The sequence below is a fragment of the Castor canadensis genome, chromosome 12 (genome assembly GCF_047511655.1).
Source record: "Castor canadensis chromosome 12, mCasCan1.hap1v2, whole genome shotgun sequence".
Taxonomy (NCBI): domain Eukaryota; kingdom Metazoa; phylum Chordata; class Mammalia; order Rodentia; family Castoridae; genus Castor; species Castor canadensis.
In genome coordinates this window covers 83,721,289-83,740,300 of record NC_133397.1, presented here as the reverse complement: position 1 = coordinate 83,740,300, position 19,012 = coordinate 83,721,289, and the positions used below count along the sequence as shown (strand labels likewise).

Below are 19,012 nucleotides of genomic sequence, written 5' to 3'. Positions count from 1 at the left end.
AGCGAATGATAACATTTCGTTCTTCTTCATGGCTGCATAAAATTCCATTGTGTATAGATACCACATTTTCTTAATCCATTCGTCAGTGCTGGGGCATCTTGGCTGTTTCCATAACTTGGCTATTGTGAATAGTGCCGCAATAAACATGGATGTGCAGGTGCCTCTGGAGTAACAGTCTTTTGGGTATATCCCCAAGAGTGGTATTGCTGGATCAAATGGTACCTATTCTACTTCTTGATGAAGTGTCTGCAAGAACCTCAAGTTCCAACACAAAGCTCATTTTCACGTGGTTTCCTGACTAGCCAGTGATGAATTTGTGCACATAGCAACTTTAACTCTACAAGAAAATTGGTAGAAGGGCCTGCAATGGTTTATGTTAAATGACATAAAGAGTGATTGCTATTATCCAACGAATGACAAACACACAGTTTACCTTGTGACAATGAGACATTGTTGAATCGCAAGGAATAGATACACTTAACTCTGCAAAGCACTTTGCTAAAAACATGTTCATCATATTGTGTTATCCAAGGGCACATAATAAAACCTGGTGCAGAGCAAACTAGCAAATTTATATTGTAAAATATTCCACAATTTTTCTTAATCAAGTTGCTTATCAAATGGACTGGCATGATCAATTATAAAATTGCTTTACTGATAGTCTTATAGTATCAGTTACAGCACACATACCTTATACTTATACTGGTATTTGATGACCTAGTTTCAAGTTTCTTCTTAATGCGAACGATTTTTCTGCTATTTATGGGTGATTTAGGGCAAATGTGCATGAAGTTTTAATTTTTTTCTTTTCCTTTTTTTTCACATGTGGTCAGCTGGTTCCTCTAACTTTGGCAGTTGAGCATAGGCTAAAGGAGAACTAAGTTCTGGTGCCCCGAAAAAAATTTTATAAGGACTGAGGCAGGGGTGTGAGTGGTGGGGAGGTGTGTGGAAGGGCAATGCTCTCCAAGGAGGTGAATGGGGCACTTGCATGCCATGAACTATAAAGCAATTATGAAGTACACTATGCCTAGCTTGTCCCTGGAAGGAACAGTAAGCCCCACTTCCAAGTCAGGTTCTTGTCTCTGAGTAGCATCCAGAATGGCAGAGCCTACCTGACTCTGCCCATCAGGGACTATCCCAAAATTCTGGAATACTCACCTGACTCCATAGTTGGGGGAATGTTATAGGAAGGATTTTACACAGCTCTTTCCTTCACATCTCAATTTGGTACCACCCACCAGTCACTGCCTTCCAGAATGCTGAAATGATAGCATCCTATGCCTGACACAACACATAGGCCTATAAAAATATGGTTGCTTTGAACATCAACCACAGATACTTGCCTCCATCCACGTCTCTCCTTGTAATCTGCTGGCCTGATGTTTTTGCTTTATAATTCAGAGCAGTAGAGAGATCACTGGGATACACCTGCTGTAGTATTTCATCTCCAGGAAAGCAAACAAAGGCATATTAACACCGCAACACAGGACTGACATGTTTTTTACTCTTTAAGTACCTAAAGAGGTCTCTGAATATGTGAATGAATGTTATGAACTCAAAAGATAAAGGATGCTATGGTCTGAAATGCTCTGTCTTGGCAAGGGAAACTCCAGACACCTAAATCATTTCTGAAAACTGTGATTGCGCTGGACACCTTGAACAGTTCACCCTGTCTCCCAAAGAATCCTGGCTAGAAACTCTGTGACAGATTATATATGTAGTGCCATAATTTTCATCCTCCTACCTGTTGTCATTGTGTTCCACCTCTAAGATCATCCCCAGGTTGTCCTATGAATGAACAGGATACACCTCATTTCTTTCTTTAAGACCTTAGTGTCTCTCTAATAGGTATCCTTCAATAATGAGAGCCAAACTGTTGTGGCAGACAGTCCTAGACCAAATCCTGATGTTGCTGCTTGAAACATGGTATTGGAACAGTGACTTCAACTCTTTGGAGGGAGGTTATTATTTAATTCTGAGGACCTTGGTGCAAATTGAGCAAAGAAATGTCTATAAAGCATTTAACTCAGTGCCAGTGTGAGGCTTAGAATGACAACTGCCAAATCAGATAGTGAGATCCCTAGTTTCTGCTCATTGGAACCTTACATGTGTGGTATATGTGTGTAAGGAACAAAAAAGATTTAGGATACAAAATAAAAAAAAAAAAGGATGTCACTGTCATATGACAGAAAAACGAGGTATCCACCACAGATTCTGTGTATTTCCATTCCAAGCTGTTCCAGTTTCCTTCTGGGCCCAGTTAGGGTTGGAGCCCTTGGAGAGATGCTTCCTTTCCCATCCTCCCTGGCAGCTACACTAGGGTCATGCAACACACACAGGTGCTCAGAAAACTTCTGGGACACAGGAAGAGTGATGTTTCTCAGAAAGTAGAAAATAAAAAGGTGCTGAGAATGTACTTCCCCATCTCTTTTTCCTCTTGTCTTGAAAGCACCCATCATGCAACCGAGACATACAAGCACCAGAAAATGCTTGATATTATGTAATTATTTATGGTCTAGTCCCTTCTATCTTCTGATTCCTTGAATCAGTCATCCAGTGGTTAACTGCAGACTGATGACAGCCCAAACTAAGATCACATGAGATGCCTTCAACATGCCATCAAAGAAGGAACCCAAACTAGAAGGAACTAGATCATAATAATTCCATAATATCAGTACTGCCCAGGACCTGACAAACCCAAATAGAAAAACTGTCTGTCGTCAGAGTCTGTTCACTGATTCTGTGAGCTTGGAAAGTGCTTCATTTATAAAACTCACTAATTTGTTGGTTACATTTTTTGAAATATATTCATGTGTCCCTCAAAGATGGGAATACATTCTGAGAAATGCACTGCTAGGTGATTTCACTAGTGTGTGAACATCACAGGGCATAGCCTACAACACATCCAGGCTACCACCACATGTGTGGTCTTTTGTTGACCAAAAATGTCATTATGTGACAATAACTATATATTAAGTTCTGCTTCCTTTGTAAAGCTTTCAGGCTCCTACTTTTCCCAGGGAAATAGCAGTTTTACCTCCCCTTCTGGAATTTCTTTGCTAAGCCACAGAAAACAATCATCACAAATCCCATTCACTATATAAATTCTGTGTCCATTTTCAAAGGGCTCCATGCTCTGGATGAAACAAGAGCTAACAACAGAGACAAGGAGCCATCAGATTCACCAAGAAACCGGGATTCACCTGAGTCCTCCTGACCACACTCAACTGGATGAAGGCACTGACAATCAGGTCCCAGAAAATGCTGCTCAGAGAACATCTGGCAAGCCAGGGGAGCCCACAAGTACCAAACCCAGTGCATGGCAAGGGTGGGTCAGTAGGTCCTTGAGGGGAATGCATCCTCCCAATCCTGAAGCAGACACTCTTCTCCAAAGGCCCTAGGTCCCTCCCAGTACACAGTGATGGCTGCACAGAAAGTGAAGAAGACAGGTCTCTGGGTACTAGAGGGTAGTGCTGGAGGCATAGTTGATGGGCAGCAGGAGCACACTGGGATTGGCCTAGATCTCAATCCTCCTATAGCTGCCTCCCATGTACCTGGGATGATAGGCATGTGCCCCCAGGCCCAGATTTCTTTGTTGAGATGGATTCTCACTCACTTTTTGCCCAGGCTGGCATGGAACTGCAATCCTCCCAATCTCTACCTCTTGAATAGCTAGAATGGTAGCAATGAGTCACCAGGTCCAGCCTCTGGAGGTCTTTCTCAGACTAGGAGTCATCACTCCTGACTCACATTACAGGCAATGGGAAGAGTGATTTTGCTGGAATTTGGATGGCTTCCTTAGCTCTCTGCTGTGGTTCACTACTGTTTTCTCTGCTCAAAAGGACTTTCTTGGCCTTAGTTTTTCACAATTTATAAATATGAGACTTGTAGTAGATCTTTGAGTTCCAGCTTGGAGTAATTTAGATTGCTTTAAAAATTAACTGACATGGGGGTCTGGCTCAGTAGTATAGCACTTGCCTGGCATGCATGATGCTCTGGGTTCCATATCCCACACCAAAAAGATAAGTAAATAAATAACTGAAGCAAAGCTCATACTCCCTGCCATTGAATCTGATAAAGGAGCAGGTGCAATGGCTCCAGTGACAACTCTCCCAGGCGATTCTCATATTCACTTTAAGCTGACAATCCTGGAAGAAGGTCCTGCAGCCTCAGAGCCTGGCCATCTCTCATGAGCAGAAATCATGGACACTGCTGTCATACAGCTGTCAGCACTGGGCTCTGACACTGTGGTTCAAGAGCTTCTGGATGGCAGCCCTGCCTCCTCTACTTGATTCCATTTTGAGGAACAGTGCTCTTTCCAAGTGTTTATCTTCCAGATTTTTCTTAATTTCTTGAGACTGACACTTATAGGAAGTAATTCTAGCTATAATTCAAAGTGCTTACCTTTTCACAGGGTGCTGGTGGTCCATGCCTGTAATCCTAGCTACCAAGGCAAAGATCAGGAGGATCGTGGTCCAAAGCCAACCTGGGCAAATAGCTCATGAGACCCTATCTTGAAAAACCCTCCACAAAAAAGGGCTAGTGTTGTAGATCAAGGTGTAGGCCCTAAATTCAAGCTTTAGTTACACAAAAGAAAAAAGAAAAAGTGCTTTCCTTCCTCTCAAAGCAGCTGGGACAGGTGACCTGAACACAACCAAGGACAAGCACACAACTCCAAATACAGTCCAAAAGTGTCACAGGAGAAGGAGACTTACCAAATATTTTAATGAGCTCTTTATCTACATTATCTGCATTTGATGACAATTCATAATTTGAACCTGTGGAGAAAATAAGCCATAGCTGCGATTAAATCTTTCACTGGATCCAGATGTATGGTCGTTACTCATGTCCATGGGGATATGTCCTAAGACCCCGGTGGAGGCCCAAAACTGTGGTCATTCTGAATCCTATGATTTTTGTTTGTTTGTGTGTTTGTTTTGTCTTTTGAGGTTTCTTTGTGTAGCCCACAGGAGAACTCTCTGTACTCCTGTGTCAACCTCGAGTGCTGGTATTATAGTTCTGAGTCACTACACCCAGCTTGTTTGTTGTAAATCACCAGTAAACCCAAGAAGGAACAGATGACAGAAAACATTTGGATTTTTTAAGTGTCCTGACAAAAGAAGTCACTTTCTCCCCTTTTCTTGCTATCCTCTGACAGCACACCCCTTCAGAGGATGCAGCCCCTGAGCTGTGTAACACTTATGGCCTTCTTTCATTGTTTTCATACACATCTACTGAAATCCATGGCAGGTGACAGTTTTGTTTTGTGACTTCGGGGTGTGTAATTGTTGGCAAACAATGCCGGATTTCCTTTATTACAGGGTTTGTGCCTACAACTCTGACTTTCCTTATAGTTTGAGAGAACTTCCTGGAATGTGGTCAGCCAATCAGTTTAGTAAATAGGTAGACCTCCCAAAATGGAAGAAACCTAATGTTTACTTTGAAGAAGCTATAACAGCATAATTCATTAATACCAAAATGTTCAACTAGTAAGCAGATAAACAAAATGTAGCATTATCTATGCAATGGAATATGACTCAGCCAGAAAAAGGAATGTAGTGACCATACTACATGGATGAGTCTGGAAAACATGTTAAGGGAAAGGCATTAATCACTAAATGACATATATTATATGATTCCCCTCACATGAACATCTAGAATGAGCATTCTGCTGAATGGACAGTAGCCTGGGGGTTTCCAAAGGCTGGGGGGAAGGGACAGTAAAAAGTAATTACTAGAGGATCCAAAATGGCAACTGGGACACAGACATAGACTGCGTGAGCTCCAGGAATTGGGGACCTTGTTGAGACACTGGAGACATGCGTGGCTGAAGTAAAGCACAAGGGAGAGCCAAAACTTCGGCACCCTGAAACCCTAGCCTGTGGAAGGCTTCTCCATGTCACAATACACTGAAGGAATAGACAGGCAGCCAAGCCTCCACTGGCAGGCCTGCACCATGAGCCCTCTGGGCCACAGCCCGCTGGCCCACTAGGATGCTGGCTGGCCAGGCCTCCACCCTGCAGGACTGCCAGGCCGCTGCCGTGCCAGGCCTCTGCCCCACAGGCCTGCAGGGCAGCTGCCTGCCCGCTGGACTGCTGGCACTCAGGCTGCCACCCATTGGCCAGTCAGGCAGCCGGCCCGCCAGGATACCGCCAACTTGCAGTCCTGCTGGCACATCTGCCACCACCTGCCACAGGAGGGCTCCAGCACCACCAGCCGCTGGCTACAAAGCTGCATAGGAGACAAAGACAAACAGGACTGAATGCAAAAAGAGTAACACCAGAACTACTAAGACTGAAATTCCACTGTTCCTGAAATGGGGATTGTTTTTTTCTTTTTTCTTTTTTTCTCTTTTCTTTAAGTGTTTGTTTGTCCTGTTCACTGTCTGATTGTCCACCATCTCTCCCTGTTGATTTCTTTGGTTCTCCATTTTTTTCTTTATTTTCCTTCTTTCTCCTTCTTTCTTGGTTTTGTTAGTTCTACTATTGTAAGTTAGCTAATACTAAATTACACATAGATCAGGGACAGAAACAGTACAAAGTGGAATGATGGGAAGATGAAAAAGGGAGAGAAACCATTCTCCCCCCAAAAATAGAGTACTACAGGATTCAGAGGGAAATGAAGAAAATGGATACCCAGATCCAGACTCCAACAAAACAAAGATAAACTATACCAAGAAACCCAACGAAGTCCACAAGAACAACTTGAAAGAAGAAATCCTGCAAGCAATCAATGAGAACTTCATAGAGATGTTACTAGACATGGTCAACCAAAATGTACACGAGGCACTCAAGAAATTCCAAGACAACAACAAAAAAAGAATATGAGAAAACACAAAAACAAATAAGTGAAATTATAGGAACCCTAAATAAACACCAAAATGAAACAGAGAACACCATAAACAGAGAGATAAGTGAATTAAGGACAAAAATTGACAATATTAAAGAGGAAGTGACCCATGATATGGAAAACCTCAGAAAAAGAACAAAAGAGAAATACAAAACAAAAGGAAAGCCATTACAGCAGACTAGAACAAGAATCTCAGAACTTGAAGATGAAATGGTAATTAAAGGAAAAACTGAAGAACTATTAGTCAGACAACTCAAGACCTGTGAAAAGAATATGCAAGAACTCACTGACTCCATCAAAAGACCAAACCTGAGAATTATGGGTGTTGAAGAAGGAGAAGAGGTGCAAACAAAAGGAATTCATAATATATTCAACAAAATAATAACAGAAAATTTCCCAAATCTAGAGAAAACTATACCCATTCAGGTATAGGAAGCCTCCAGGATACCGAACAGACTTGACAAAAATAGAACTACCCCACGACATATTATTATTAAAACAACAAGCACAGAGAATAGAGAAAGAATATTGAAGGCTGTAAGAGAGAAAAAACATATAACAATTAAAGGTAAACCCATCAAAATCACAGCAGATTTCTCAATGGAAACCTTAAAAGCAAGAAGAGCATGGAGTGAGGTCTTCTGGGCACTGAATGAAAATAACTTCAATCCTAGCATACTCTACCAAGCAAAACTATCATTCAAAATAGATGGAGCAATTAAAGTCTTCCATGATAAGCAGAAACTAAAACAGTATGACCACCAAGCCACCACTACAAAAGATTCTTCAAGGAATTCTACACATAGAAAGTAAAAGAAAACAAAACCATAAAAGGGCAGGCAGTACCAAGAAAGTAGAGAGTAACACTGATTCAGCTGCACACAATCAAACCCTTAAACAACAAAACAACTAACTGACAGGAATCACCACATACCTATCAATACTAACACTGAATGTTAACATAACTGCCCCATCAAAAGACACTGATTGACAAACTGGATTAAAAAGGAAGATCCAACAATTTGTTCCTTACAGGAGACCCATCTCATTGACAGAAACAAGCATTGGCTGAGAGTGAAAGGCTGGAAGAAGATTTACCAAATCAATGGTCCCCCAAAACAGGCAGGAATAGCAATATTCTTACTTATCTTGGATAAAGTAGACTTCAAACTTACATAGATCAAACGAGATAAAGAAGGACAATCCATACTAATAAAAGGGGAAATACACCAAAAGGAATAACAATTACCAACCTATATGCAGCAAATGTCAGTGCACCTAATTTCATTAAACATACTCTAAAGGAATTAAAAGCACGTATATACTCCAACGTAATGATGGTAGGAGACTTTAATACCCCCCTATCACCAATAGATAGGTCATCCAAACAAAAAAATCAATAAAGAAATTCTAGAACTAAATCAAACCATAGATCAAATGGACCTAGCTGATATCTACAGAATATTTCATCCAACTGCTGCACAATATACATTCTTCTCAGCAGCTCATGGAACCTTCTCCAAAATGATTGTATCTTAGGGCACAAAGCAAGCCTCAGCAAATATAAGAAAATAAAAATAATCCCATGTATTCTATCTGATCACAATGCATTAAAACTAGAAATCAACAACAAAAAACAGCATGGTAAAAACCATGCAAACAATTGGAAGCTGAACAACACATTGCTCAATGATCAATGGGTCATTGATGAAATAAAAAAGGAAATTAAAAGTTTCCTGGAAGTTAATGAAAATGAAAACAAGAGCTACTGGAACCTACGAGTGCATATATTAAAAGGTCAGAAAGATCTCAAATCAATGACCTAATGGTACATCTCAAACTCCTAGAAAAACAAGAACAAGCAAATCTCAAAACAAGCAGAAGGAGAGAAATAATAAAAATAAGGGCTGAAATCCATGAAATAGAAACAAACAAACAAAAAAGCATACAAAGAATCAATGAAACAAAAAGCTGGTTCTTTTAAAACATAAATAAGATTGACAAACCTCTAGCAACCTGACTAAAATGAGGAGAGAAAAAAACCCAAAAAAGTAAAATATGTAATGCAAAAAGGGAGATAACAACAAACATGAAGGAAATCATCAGAGACTACTTTGAGAGCCTATATTCTAATAAATTTGAAAATTCTCCACAAATGGACAGATTTCTAGATATTTACAAAACTGAATCAAGGATATTAATCACCTGAATCGATCTATAACACAAAATGAAATTGAAGCAGCAATAAAGAGTCTCCCAAAAAAGAAAAGTCTAGGACCTGATGGATTTTCTGCTGAATTCTATCAGATGTTTAAAGAAGAACTAATACCAGCTCCCCTTAAACTGTTCCACTAAATAGAAAGGGAAGGAACTGCCTAACTCATTTTATGAAGCCAATATTACTCTCATCCCCAAACCAGACAAAGACACCTCCAAAAAGGAGAACTATAGGCTTTATTTCCTTAATGAACATTGATGCAAAAGTCCTCAATAAAATAGTAGCAAATTGAATCCAAAACACATCAGAAAGATCACCTAACATGACCAAGTTTGCTTCATCCCAGGGATGCAGGGGTGGTTCAACATACACAAATCTATAAATGTAATACACCACATTAATAGAAGCAAAGACAAAAACCACTTGATCATCTCAATAGAGGCAGAAAAAGCCTTTTCAAGATCCAAGAAAACTAGGAATGGAAGGAATGTACTTCAATATTGCTAAGGCTATATATGACAAACCTATAGCCAACATCATAATTAACAGTGAAAAACTAAAACCATTTCCCCTAAAATCAGGAATGAGACAAGGGTGCCCACTATCCCCACTCCTATTCAATCTAGTACTAGAATTCTTAGCCAGATCAATTAGGCAAGAAGAAGAAATAAAAGGAACACAAATAGGTAAAGAAACTGTCAAAATATCCCTATTTGCAGACAATATGATCCTATACCTTAAATACTCAAAAAAACTCTATCCAAAACTCTTAGACACCATAAACAGCTACAGTAAGGTGGCAGGATACAAAATCAACTTACAAAAATCATTAGCTTTTCTATACACCAACAACAAACAAACTGAGAAGGAATATATAGAAACAATTCCATTCACAATAGCCTCAAAAAAAATCAAATACCTAGGAGTAAACTTAACAAAAGATGTGAACGACCTCTACAAGGAGAACTACAAACCCCTGAAGAAAAAGATTGAGGAAGACTACAGAAGATGGAAAGATCTCCCGTGCTCATGGATTGGTAGAATCAACATAGTAAAAATGGCTGTACTACCAAAAGCAATCTACATTTTTAATGCAATTCCCATCAAAATCCCAATGACTTTCATCACAGAGATTGAAAAATCTATCCTGAAGTTCATTTGGAAACACAAGAGACTGCAAATAGCCAAAGCAATACTCAGCAAAAAGAGCAAAGCTGGAGGTATCACAATACTCGACTTCAAACTATATTACAAGGCAATAGCAATAAAAGCAGCATGGTACTGGCACAAAAACAGACATGAAGGCCAATGGAACAGAATGGAGGACCCAGATGTGAAACCACACAACTACACTCACCTTATTTTTGACAAAGTTGCCAAAAAATATACGACGGAGAAAAGACAGCCTCTTCAACAAATGTTGTTGGGAAAAGTGGTTATCCATCTGCAAGAAACTGAAACTAGATCCATGTCTATCACCCTGTATTAGTATCAACTCAAAATGGATCAAGGACTTAAATATCAGACCTGAAACTCTGAAGTTACTACAGGAAGGAGCAGGAAACACTCTGGAAGTAATAGGTATAGGCAAGGACTTCCTTAATAGAATCCCAGCAGCCCAGCAACTAAGAGAAAGAATGGACAAATGGGACTTCATAAAATTAGAAAGCTTCACAACAAAAGAAATGGTCTCTAAAAAAAGAGACCACCCACAGATAAGGGAGAAAATATTTGCCAGCTATACATCAGACAAAGGATTGATAACCAGAATATAAAGGAAACTTAAGAAACTAACTTTCCCAAAATCAATGAACCAATAAAGAAAAGGGCAACTGAACTAAACAGAACTTTCTCAAAAGAAGAAATTCAAATGGCCAAAAAACACATGGAAAAATGCTCACCATCTCTAGCCATAAAGGAAATGCAAATCAAAACCACAATAAGATTCTATGTCAAAAGCCATCATCAAAAACACCACCACCAACAGGTGTTGGCAAGGATGTGGGGAAAAAGGAACCCTCGTACACTGCTGGTGGGAAAGCAAGCTAGTGCAACCACTTCTGGAAAAAAATTTGAAGGCTTCTTAAAAATCTAAACATAAATCTGCCATATGACCCAGTAATCCCACTCCTAGGGATATACCCAAAGGAATGCGACACAAGTTACACCAACGGCATCTGCATACCCATGTTTATTGCAGTGCTATTCACAATAGCCAAGTTATGGAAACAACCAAGATGCCTCACTGCTGAGGAATGGATTAAGAAAATGTGGTATTTATACACAATGGAATTTTACTTAGCCATGAAGAACTGTGAAATCTTATCATTTGCAAGTAAATGGATGAAACTGGAGAACATCATTCTGAGCGAGGTTAGCCAGGCTCAGAAGACCAAAAATCATATGTTTTCCATCATATGCAGACTTTAGATGTAGGACAAATACAGCAATGTGGTTGGACTTGGGTCACATGCTAAGGGGAGAGTACATATGGGAGGTATGGGGATAGGTAGAAAACCCAAAACATGAAAGCGTTTGATGCCCCCACTCCAGAGGAACTAATACAGAAACCTTAAAGCAACAGAGGTCAACATGAGAAGGCAATCAGGAACCATTATAAAGATCAGTTAGAGATGAATCAACTTGGGTTGTAACACATTTGTACATGGAAGCAATGTTAGGAATCTCTCTGTATAGCTATCCTTATCTCAACTAGCAAAAATGCTTTGTCTTTCTTATTATGCTTATGTCTTCTCTTCAACAAGATTAGAGATAAGGGCAGAAAAGGTTCTGCCTGGAAGAAAGGGGGGAGGGGGGAAGGGATTGGGGTGCGGGGCAGGGGGGAGAAATGACCCAAACAATGTATGCACATGTGAATAAATGAATAAAAGTAATTACTAGTGAATATGAGGTTACTTTTTTTGAGTGATGAAAATGTCCCTAAACTAGTGTTGATTCCCAACTCTGTGAATATACTAAATACCACAATTATATCATTTTAAAATGGTGAATTTTTACTGGATGTACTGATGTTCTCCTGTAATCCCAACACTCAGGAGGATGAGGCAGAAGGGTACAAATTTGAGGCCAACCTGGGCTGCATTGTTCAGCCCTTTCTCAAAAACATACAAGCAAAATTTTTTTGAGATGGGGTCTTGCTGTGCTGCCCAGGATGTTCTCAAATTTATGAACTCAACTGATCTTCATAACAGGGTGAGTTTTATTGTATGTGAATTATATCTCCATATAGCTGTAATTGAAAACAGTGTTTGAGTATATGTGTGTTATTTTGGGGGGGATAGATAAGATTGGGGTGATTAGCACCCAGCAGTTCTTTAAAGTAATCTTTCTACCTTTACATATGTTTGAAACTTTTGATCACATGTATAGGCATGCTAACCTCTCCTGGAGCTCTGGATTTTGAGAAAGCTTCAATGTTAGGAAAAACTTGGTTTTTTGGTGGTAATGTGGTTTGAACTCAGTTTCCAAGGTAGACACTCTACCACTTAAGTCACAACCCCAGCACTTTTTGCTTTATTTATTATTATTATTTTTTTGGTGGCAGTACGATTGTGAACCCAGGCCTTCCGTTTGCTAAGCAGGTACTTACTGTTTGAGCCATATCTACGGTCCTTTTTTCTCTGATTACTTTGGAGATTGGGTCTGGCTTTTTGCCCAGGCCAGCCAGGACTGCAATCCTGCTATTTTACACTCCCCATAGCAGCAAGGATGACAGGCATGCATCACCACATCCAGCTTTTTTTCATTAACATGGAGTCTCACGAATCCCCAGCTCCTCCTTCTCCCCCCTCCACCATAATCTTCCTGATCTCATCCTGGCATTGCTTGGGATGATAGGCACATGCCACTGCTACCATCGATCAATCTCACTAACTTTTGCCTGGACTAACCTAGAGCCCGTGAAGCACTGGTGCCCAGCATGCTTTGGCTGTATTAGAGATACAGTTTCAGGTTTATACCCAGGCCAGCCTGGACCACGATCCTTCCGTATATGTTTCTCAAGTAGCTGGGATGGCAGGCGTGAGCCATCATACCCCGCTAACACTAACATTAGGGAAACTTTTTAAGTTACTACCTTCTCCCAAGCAATATAACCTAGTGGCAAATTCAGGGAGGCAGAGAAGGTAAGGCAGGATAACACCTGTGCTCACCATACCAGTGCCTGTGGGAGGGGAACCACCAGCTCACCAGATTTACACTCCCACGAGTCTCCCTTGAGACTCATGGAAGTCCAGCTACCAAGGCTATGTACTTATGATGGTACCTTCAATCCTTGAGAAAGGGCGGGGCTCAACACCCAGACAACAGTTCAGAAAAAAAGCAAGAGAGAGGAACAGAGCTCCACTCATCATTGCCATAGCCTCAACACCAACAGGGAGCAGTCAATATCCTGAAGTGCCTCCAGGAGCAACTGCCTCCAACTCCAGGATGCTGGAGACTTCACAGGTCTGTGAGGTCACACTGAGAACAGAGAGGGGAGGGGTATGGAGGCTCACATGTGGGGCAGGGACAGAATGGAAGCTAGTGCCCTTAAAGGAGCCTTTCTCCTTACTTTTTGGGCTCTCTGATGCCTTCCTCTACCTGCAGGTCCCTCTGAAACAGAAAGTTGGAGTCCATCTTTCCCCGAGGTTTTGAGGATGTATTGGAGCATGGTTAGAACAGAAGTAAATGCTGTTAGAGCTGTGGTGATGTTAACAGTGAGCTTGTGCTGTGAGCATCCCGTTAATGTTTCTATTCCTTTAAATGTGCTGAGTTATTGAGAGCTCTGGCAAGTACACTCCCTAATTAAAGCTGTGAGACCATTCCCTGGGGCCCTGGTGTCTTAAAAAAGGACTACCAGCCAGGCAGCCAGACTCCCATCATACAAGTGCCAGTTGCTTTGGACATTCTATGGACAAGCAGAGGAAGGTACATGACAATCACAGCTTGCTGCCAAAGCACAACTCTGCTGCCTGAAGGCACTGGCCCAGCACACACCTTGCACCAGAATTCTGCCATCACAAGGCTCTGTAAACTCTAGATGACTCTACAGCCATTTCCATCCAGGCCAGAAAGGGGAGACCTTCCCTGTTGACCCAACAGAAGGCCTGTGATTAGTGCAAACACAGTCCTTTATTTGCCTAAGAGAGCTGCCATGCCTGGTGATGTGAGGAACTCTGCCATGATTGGTGTCCACACAGTTCTATTTGCATGAAAGGATTGTCAGGATTGGTGCCGCACAACCTTTCTGACTAAGACTTTTACTCAGCTCAATTTGAGAGTCAGCCAGGAGATACCCTCCTGTGCTGTCCTGGTGTTTTAAGTCCAATAAAGTCTTCTGGATAGTGGTCTTTTCTTGCCTATTTTTGATTTTTATTATTAGTGAGAGTGGCTGAGCTGGTAATATGAAGAAAGCAGAAGAGGCTAGCAGCTGTGGAGGCAGCAGCAGCAGGGGAGCAACAGTGGCCATGACAGCAGGGCTAGCAGCAGCAGGAGCAGCAACAGAGCTGTGCTAGTGGCCAAGGCAGCCCTTGTCCAGGCAGAGTAGCAGGCAGTGGCAGAAGCAGAAGTGACAGCAGAAGTAAAAGTAAAAGGCAATGGCAGAACTGAAAGCAGTGGCAGACCACTGCCCTGGCAGTAGCAAAGTCAGCAGTGGCAGTGGTGACAGCAGCCATGGTATACATGACAGGAAGAAGCTACACAGACAGTAGGGATGGCAGAGAGAAAGTGAGAAATGGTAGGAATCTGAGGGTGAGGATAGATGATTGTAAAGAGCTGAAAGGAACAGAAACTGGAGACCCTAAGTCACAAAGCAGCTTATGCATGCTACTAGTAGTGAAGAGTAACCAAAAAAATCCCTTATGGATCAAGATATCACACTAAGTTGCTGGGGATATAGTTCAGTGGTAGAGCACTTGCCTAGACTGCACTAAATTCTGGGTTTAATCCCTTGCAATGCAACAATAAATAATTGACAGAAGTACATATATACATAAGATTTTTTCTTGCTATAGTTTGTATATGGAATATTCCCCAAAGACCCATGTGTTAAAGGTTGGGTCCCCAAATTAGTATAATCAGAAATGAAAAAGGGGAGATAACAACAAACACCAAGCAAATCCAGGGAACCATCAGGGACTAATTGGAGAACCTATGCTCAAATAAATTGGAAAATCTTGAAGAAATGGACAAATTTCAAGATACCGATGACCATCCAAAACTGAACCAAGAGGATATTAACCACCTAAACAGATCTATAACGTGTAATGAAATTGAAACAGCCATGAAGAGTCTCACAGAAAGAAAAGTTCAGGACCTCATGGATTCTCCACTGAACTCTACCAGACTTTTAATGAAGAACTAACACCAACACTCCTTAACTTTTCCATGATATAGAAAGGGAAGGAACAATGCCTAACTCATTCTATGAAGCCAGTATCAGACGTATCCTAAAACCAGACAAGGACACATCCAAAAAGAAGACCACAAGCTAATCTTCTTAATGAACACTGATGTAAAAATCCTCAACAAAATAATGGCAAACTGAATCCAACAACATATCAGAAAGATCATTCCCCACAACCACATCAGCTTCATCCCAAGGATGCAGGGATGGTTCAATATACCCAAATCTATAAATGTAATACAGCACATTAGTAGAAGCAAAGACAAAAACCACTTGATCATCTCAATAGATGCAGAAAAAGGCTTCAGTACAATTCAACACCATTTCATGATAAAAATGCTATGGAAACTAGAAATAGAAGGAATGTACCTCTACATTATGAAGGTTATCTATGACAACTCAATGGAGGAGAACTGAAACCATTTGCCCAAAAGTCAGGCATGAGACAAGGGTGCCCACTCTCCCCACTCCTATTCAACATAGTCCTGGAATCCCTAGCTGAGCAATAAGGCAAAAAGAAGGAATAAAAGGAATACAAAAAGGTAAAGAAGTAGTCAAACTATCCCTACTTGCATATGACATGATCTTATACCTTAAAGACCCAAAAAACTCCACCCAAAAACTCCTAGACACCACAAACAGCTTCAACAAAGTATCACGATATAGAGTCAACTTATAAAAATCATCAGTGTTTCTATACACCGACAATGAGCACATTGAGAAAGAATAAAGGAAAATAATTTCATTTACAATCACATCAAAAAACATTAAATACCATTAAATACTTAGGAATAAACTTAATAATGGATGTAAATGACCTATATAAGGAGAACTAAAAACTATTGAAAAACAGATCTAAAAAGACTACAGAAGGTGGAAAGATCTCCCATGCTCATGGATTAGCAGAATCAACATAGTAAAATGGCTATACTGCCAAAAGCAATCTACATGTCCAATGCAATTCCCATCAAAATCCCAATGACATTCATCATAGAGATTAAAAAATCTACCCTAAAGTTCATTTGGAAACACAAGAGACTGTGAATAGCTAAGGCAATACTGAGCAAAAAGATCAACACTGGAGGTATCACCATACCTGGTTTCAAACTATACTACAGAGCCATAGCAAAGAAAACAGCATGGGACTGGAATGCGCGCAGCGCATCTGGCAGTATGTCTACTCCAAAGACCAGATGTAGACCTTCTTCTAGGAGGTGTGGCAGCCAGCCCTCCCACCAGTTCCCAGTTTTCCTGGCTGATCCCTCTCTCCTCTGCTTCCTTCCTGGTCAGGCTTCCCTGTTCCCTGTCTGCATTTGGCTAGGGCCTGCTGCCTTTCCACTTGTCTCTGTGTGTACCCACACAGCCATCAGAAGTCAGGCTGTACGTCCCAGAAAGCTGAATCTTAGGTAAAGAAACTGCAGCAGGTAATGGGATAGAGCCCTCAGGAAGGAACACAGGATGCAGCTACCTGTGCTCAAAGCAGGGCTTTAGGTTTGGGAAGAACCTTTTAGGGCTGAGCATGTTGACTTTGCCCATGACAGTGACTCTGCCATTTCTCCTAGCATCCTGCTCCTCTGAAGGAGGCCGTGCTCAACCCCAGTAAGAAACTGGAAGGGTGAGGAGGTGTTCTTTCACACCTTCACTGTACCAGCCCTGCTTACCTCCATGCAGGCCATGCTCAGCCCGTGAGGGGCCCCTGAGTCTCCATCCTCACTGTGGCTGTCCTTTTGATTTCCCTGGAGAGGTAGCCTCTCTATCCCCTCAGTGGCTTTCCCTTTACGAAGTCCCTCATGTTCTGTTTCAGGGTAGATATCACAAATATCCTAGGGTCCCTTCCAGGGCTGAGGAGGGCCCCATGCCTCAGTGGTTGAGGTGAAGTATTTCTGACCTGGTGACAGGTACACAACCAGGGATGGACCACAGGAGTGGTTTTAGACTCCAGGGATGGGGTCAGTCAGGCTGTCCTCATCAGGAGGGTTTCTCCATGCCACACTCCATCATACATGTGGACATTGCCAGCCATGCCATCTCTTGCTATCTCTAACTGCATTCTCCACGTCTGCTTGTTCCCTTTAGATCTCAGCCTCAGGAGCAGCTGGGTTTCATATGGAATGGGTGAGGCCTCAAGAGGGTGACTGTGGGAAGAGATGAGCTCGTGAGCAAGTGGACATGAGCACATGGGAGATGTGCTCGGTGTTGGAAGTGTCTTAGCAAGCATGGCACCTGGCACAGGTGATGCAGCATCTAGACTATGTGGAGGAGCAACTGGAACAGCCATCAACATGTACCAGAAGGAAGAGGCCTCCATGTTTGTTCACAGTCAGACCCCAGACACCCAGGTTTGAGATGCCCGCGCCTTCATGATGACACCTTATTCCCATTCTAGGTTAGATGTTAGTAAAACAACTGCCTTGATTCTTCTCCCTGGGGTAGGCCCTTTCCCTATAGTGTCTTTGGTTTTGGCCATGCAACTTGCTTGTGTCAACAGACATCAGTAACATTGCAGAAGCAGAGGCCTGGAAAGTTATTGTGCACTGTAACTTGCCCTCCTCCCTATCTGTTCTTAGTATTGTGTGAGTGAGCCCATGCTACCCTGTTAAATAATTAGTGCACGGTGGCCAGCTCACCCCATCACACAGGTGACACTGAGCCAGTAGCTACATGCATGAGTGTGACCACCTCACCCTATTCAGTTCCTGTCCAGCTGACTCAAATAGAACTGCTCAGCTGGCTTCCAGAATTGTGAGAAATAATAAACTGTGTTGTCACTACAGGTACTCAATGAGAATTTTATAGAGATGATACTGGATAGGGTCAACCAAAATGTACAGGAGACACTCAAGAAATTCCCAGACAACAAAAACAGAGAATTTGAAAAAGCAAAAGAAGAAATAAAGGAAACCATAGAAGCACTGTATAAACACCAAAGTGAAAGAGAGAACACGATGAATAAATGGATAAATGAACTCAGGACAAAAGTAGACAACATTAAAGAGGAAACCACCCAGGATATGGAAAACCTCAGAAAAAAGAACGAAACAGAACTGCAAAACAAAACGGAAGGCCAATACAGTAGAATAGAACAAACAGAAGACAGAATCTCTAAAAAGGAGAACTATAGGCCAATCTCCTTCATGAACATTGACACAAAAATCCTCAACAAAATAATGGCAAACTGAATTCAACAACACATCAAAAAGATTATTCACCACAACCAAGTAGGCTTCATCCCAGAGATGCAGGGGTGGTTCAACATATGAAAATCAATAAATGTAATAAACCACATTAACAGAAGCAAAGACAAAAACCACTTGATCATCTCAATAGATGCAGAAAAAGCCTTTGATAAGATCCAACATCATTTCATGATAAAAGCTCTAAGAAAACTAGGAATAGAAGGAAAGTACCTCAACATTATAAAAGCTATACATGACAAACCTACAGCCAGCATTCTACTAAACGGAGAAAAACTGAAACCATTCCCTCTAAAATCAGGAACCAGACAAGGATGCCCACTATCTCCACTCCTATTCAACATA

General features: G+C 41.4%; 1 long non-coding RNA gene across 1 annotated transcript in view; it reads right to left on the bottom strand.

Annotated features, from left to right (window-relative positions):
• The window catches only part of LOC141414873 (uncharacterized), a 31,297-nt gene extending 12,520 nt beyond the window's left edge, over positions 1 to 18,777 (bottom strand). Inside the window, exons 1-2 of the long non-coding RNA XR_012439828.1 lie at positions 4,716 to 18,777; positions 1,344 to 1,445 (exon numbers count right to left, since the gene is read on the bottom strand). This is a non-coding gene — a long non-coding RNA (uncharacterized lncRNA). The remainder of the gene's footprint in view (positions 1 to 1,343; positions 1,446 to 4,715) is intronic.
• Positions 18,778 to 19,012: the final 235 nt, after the last annotated feature.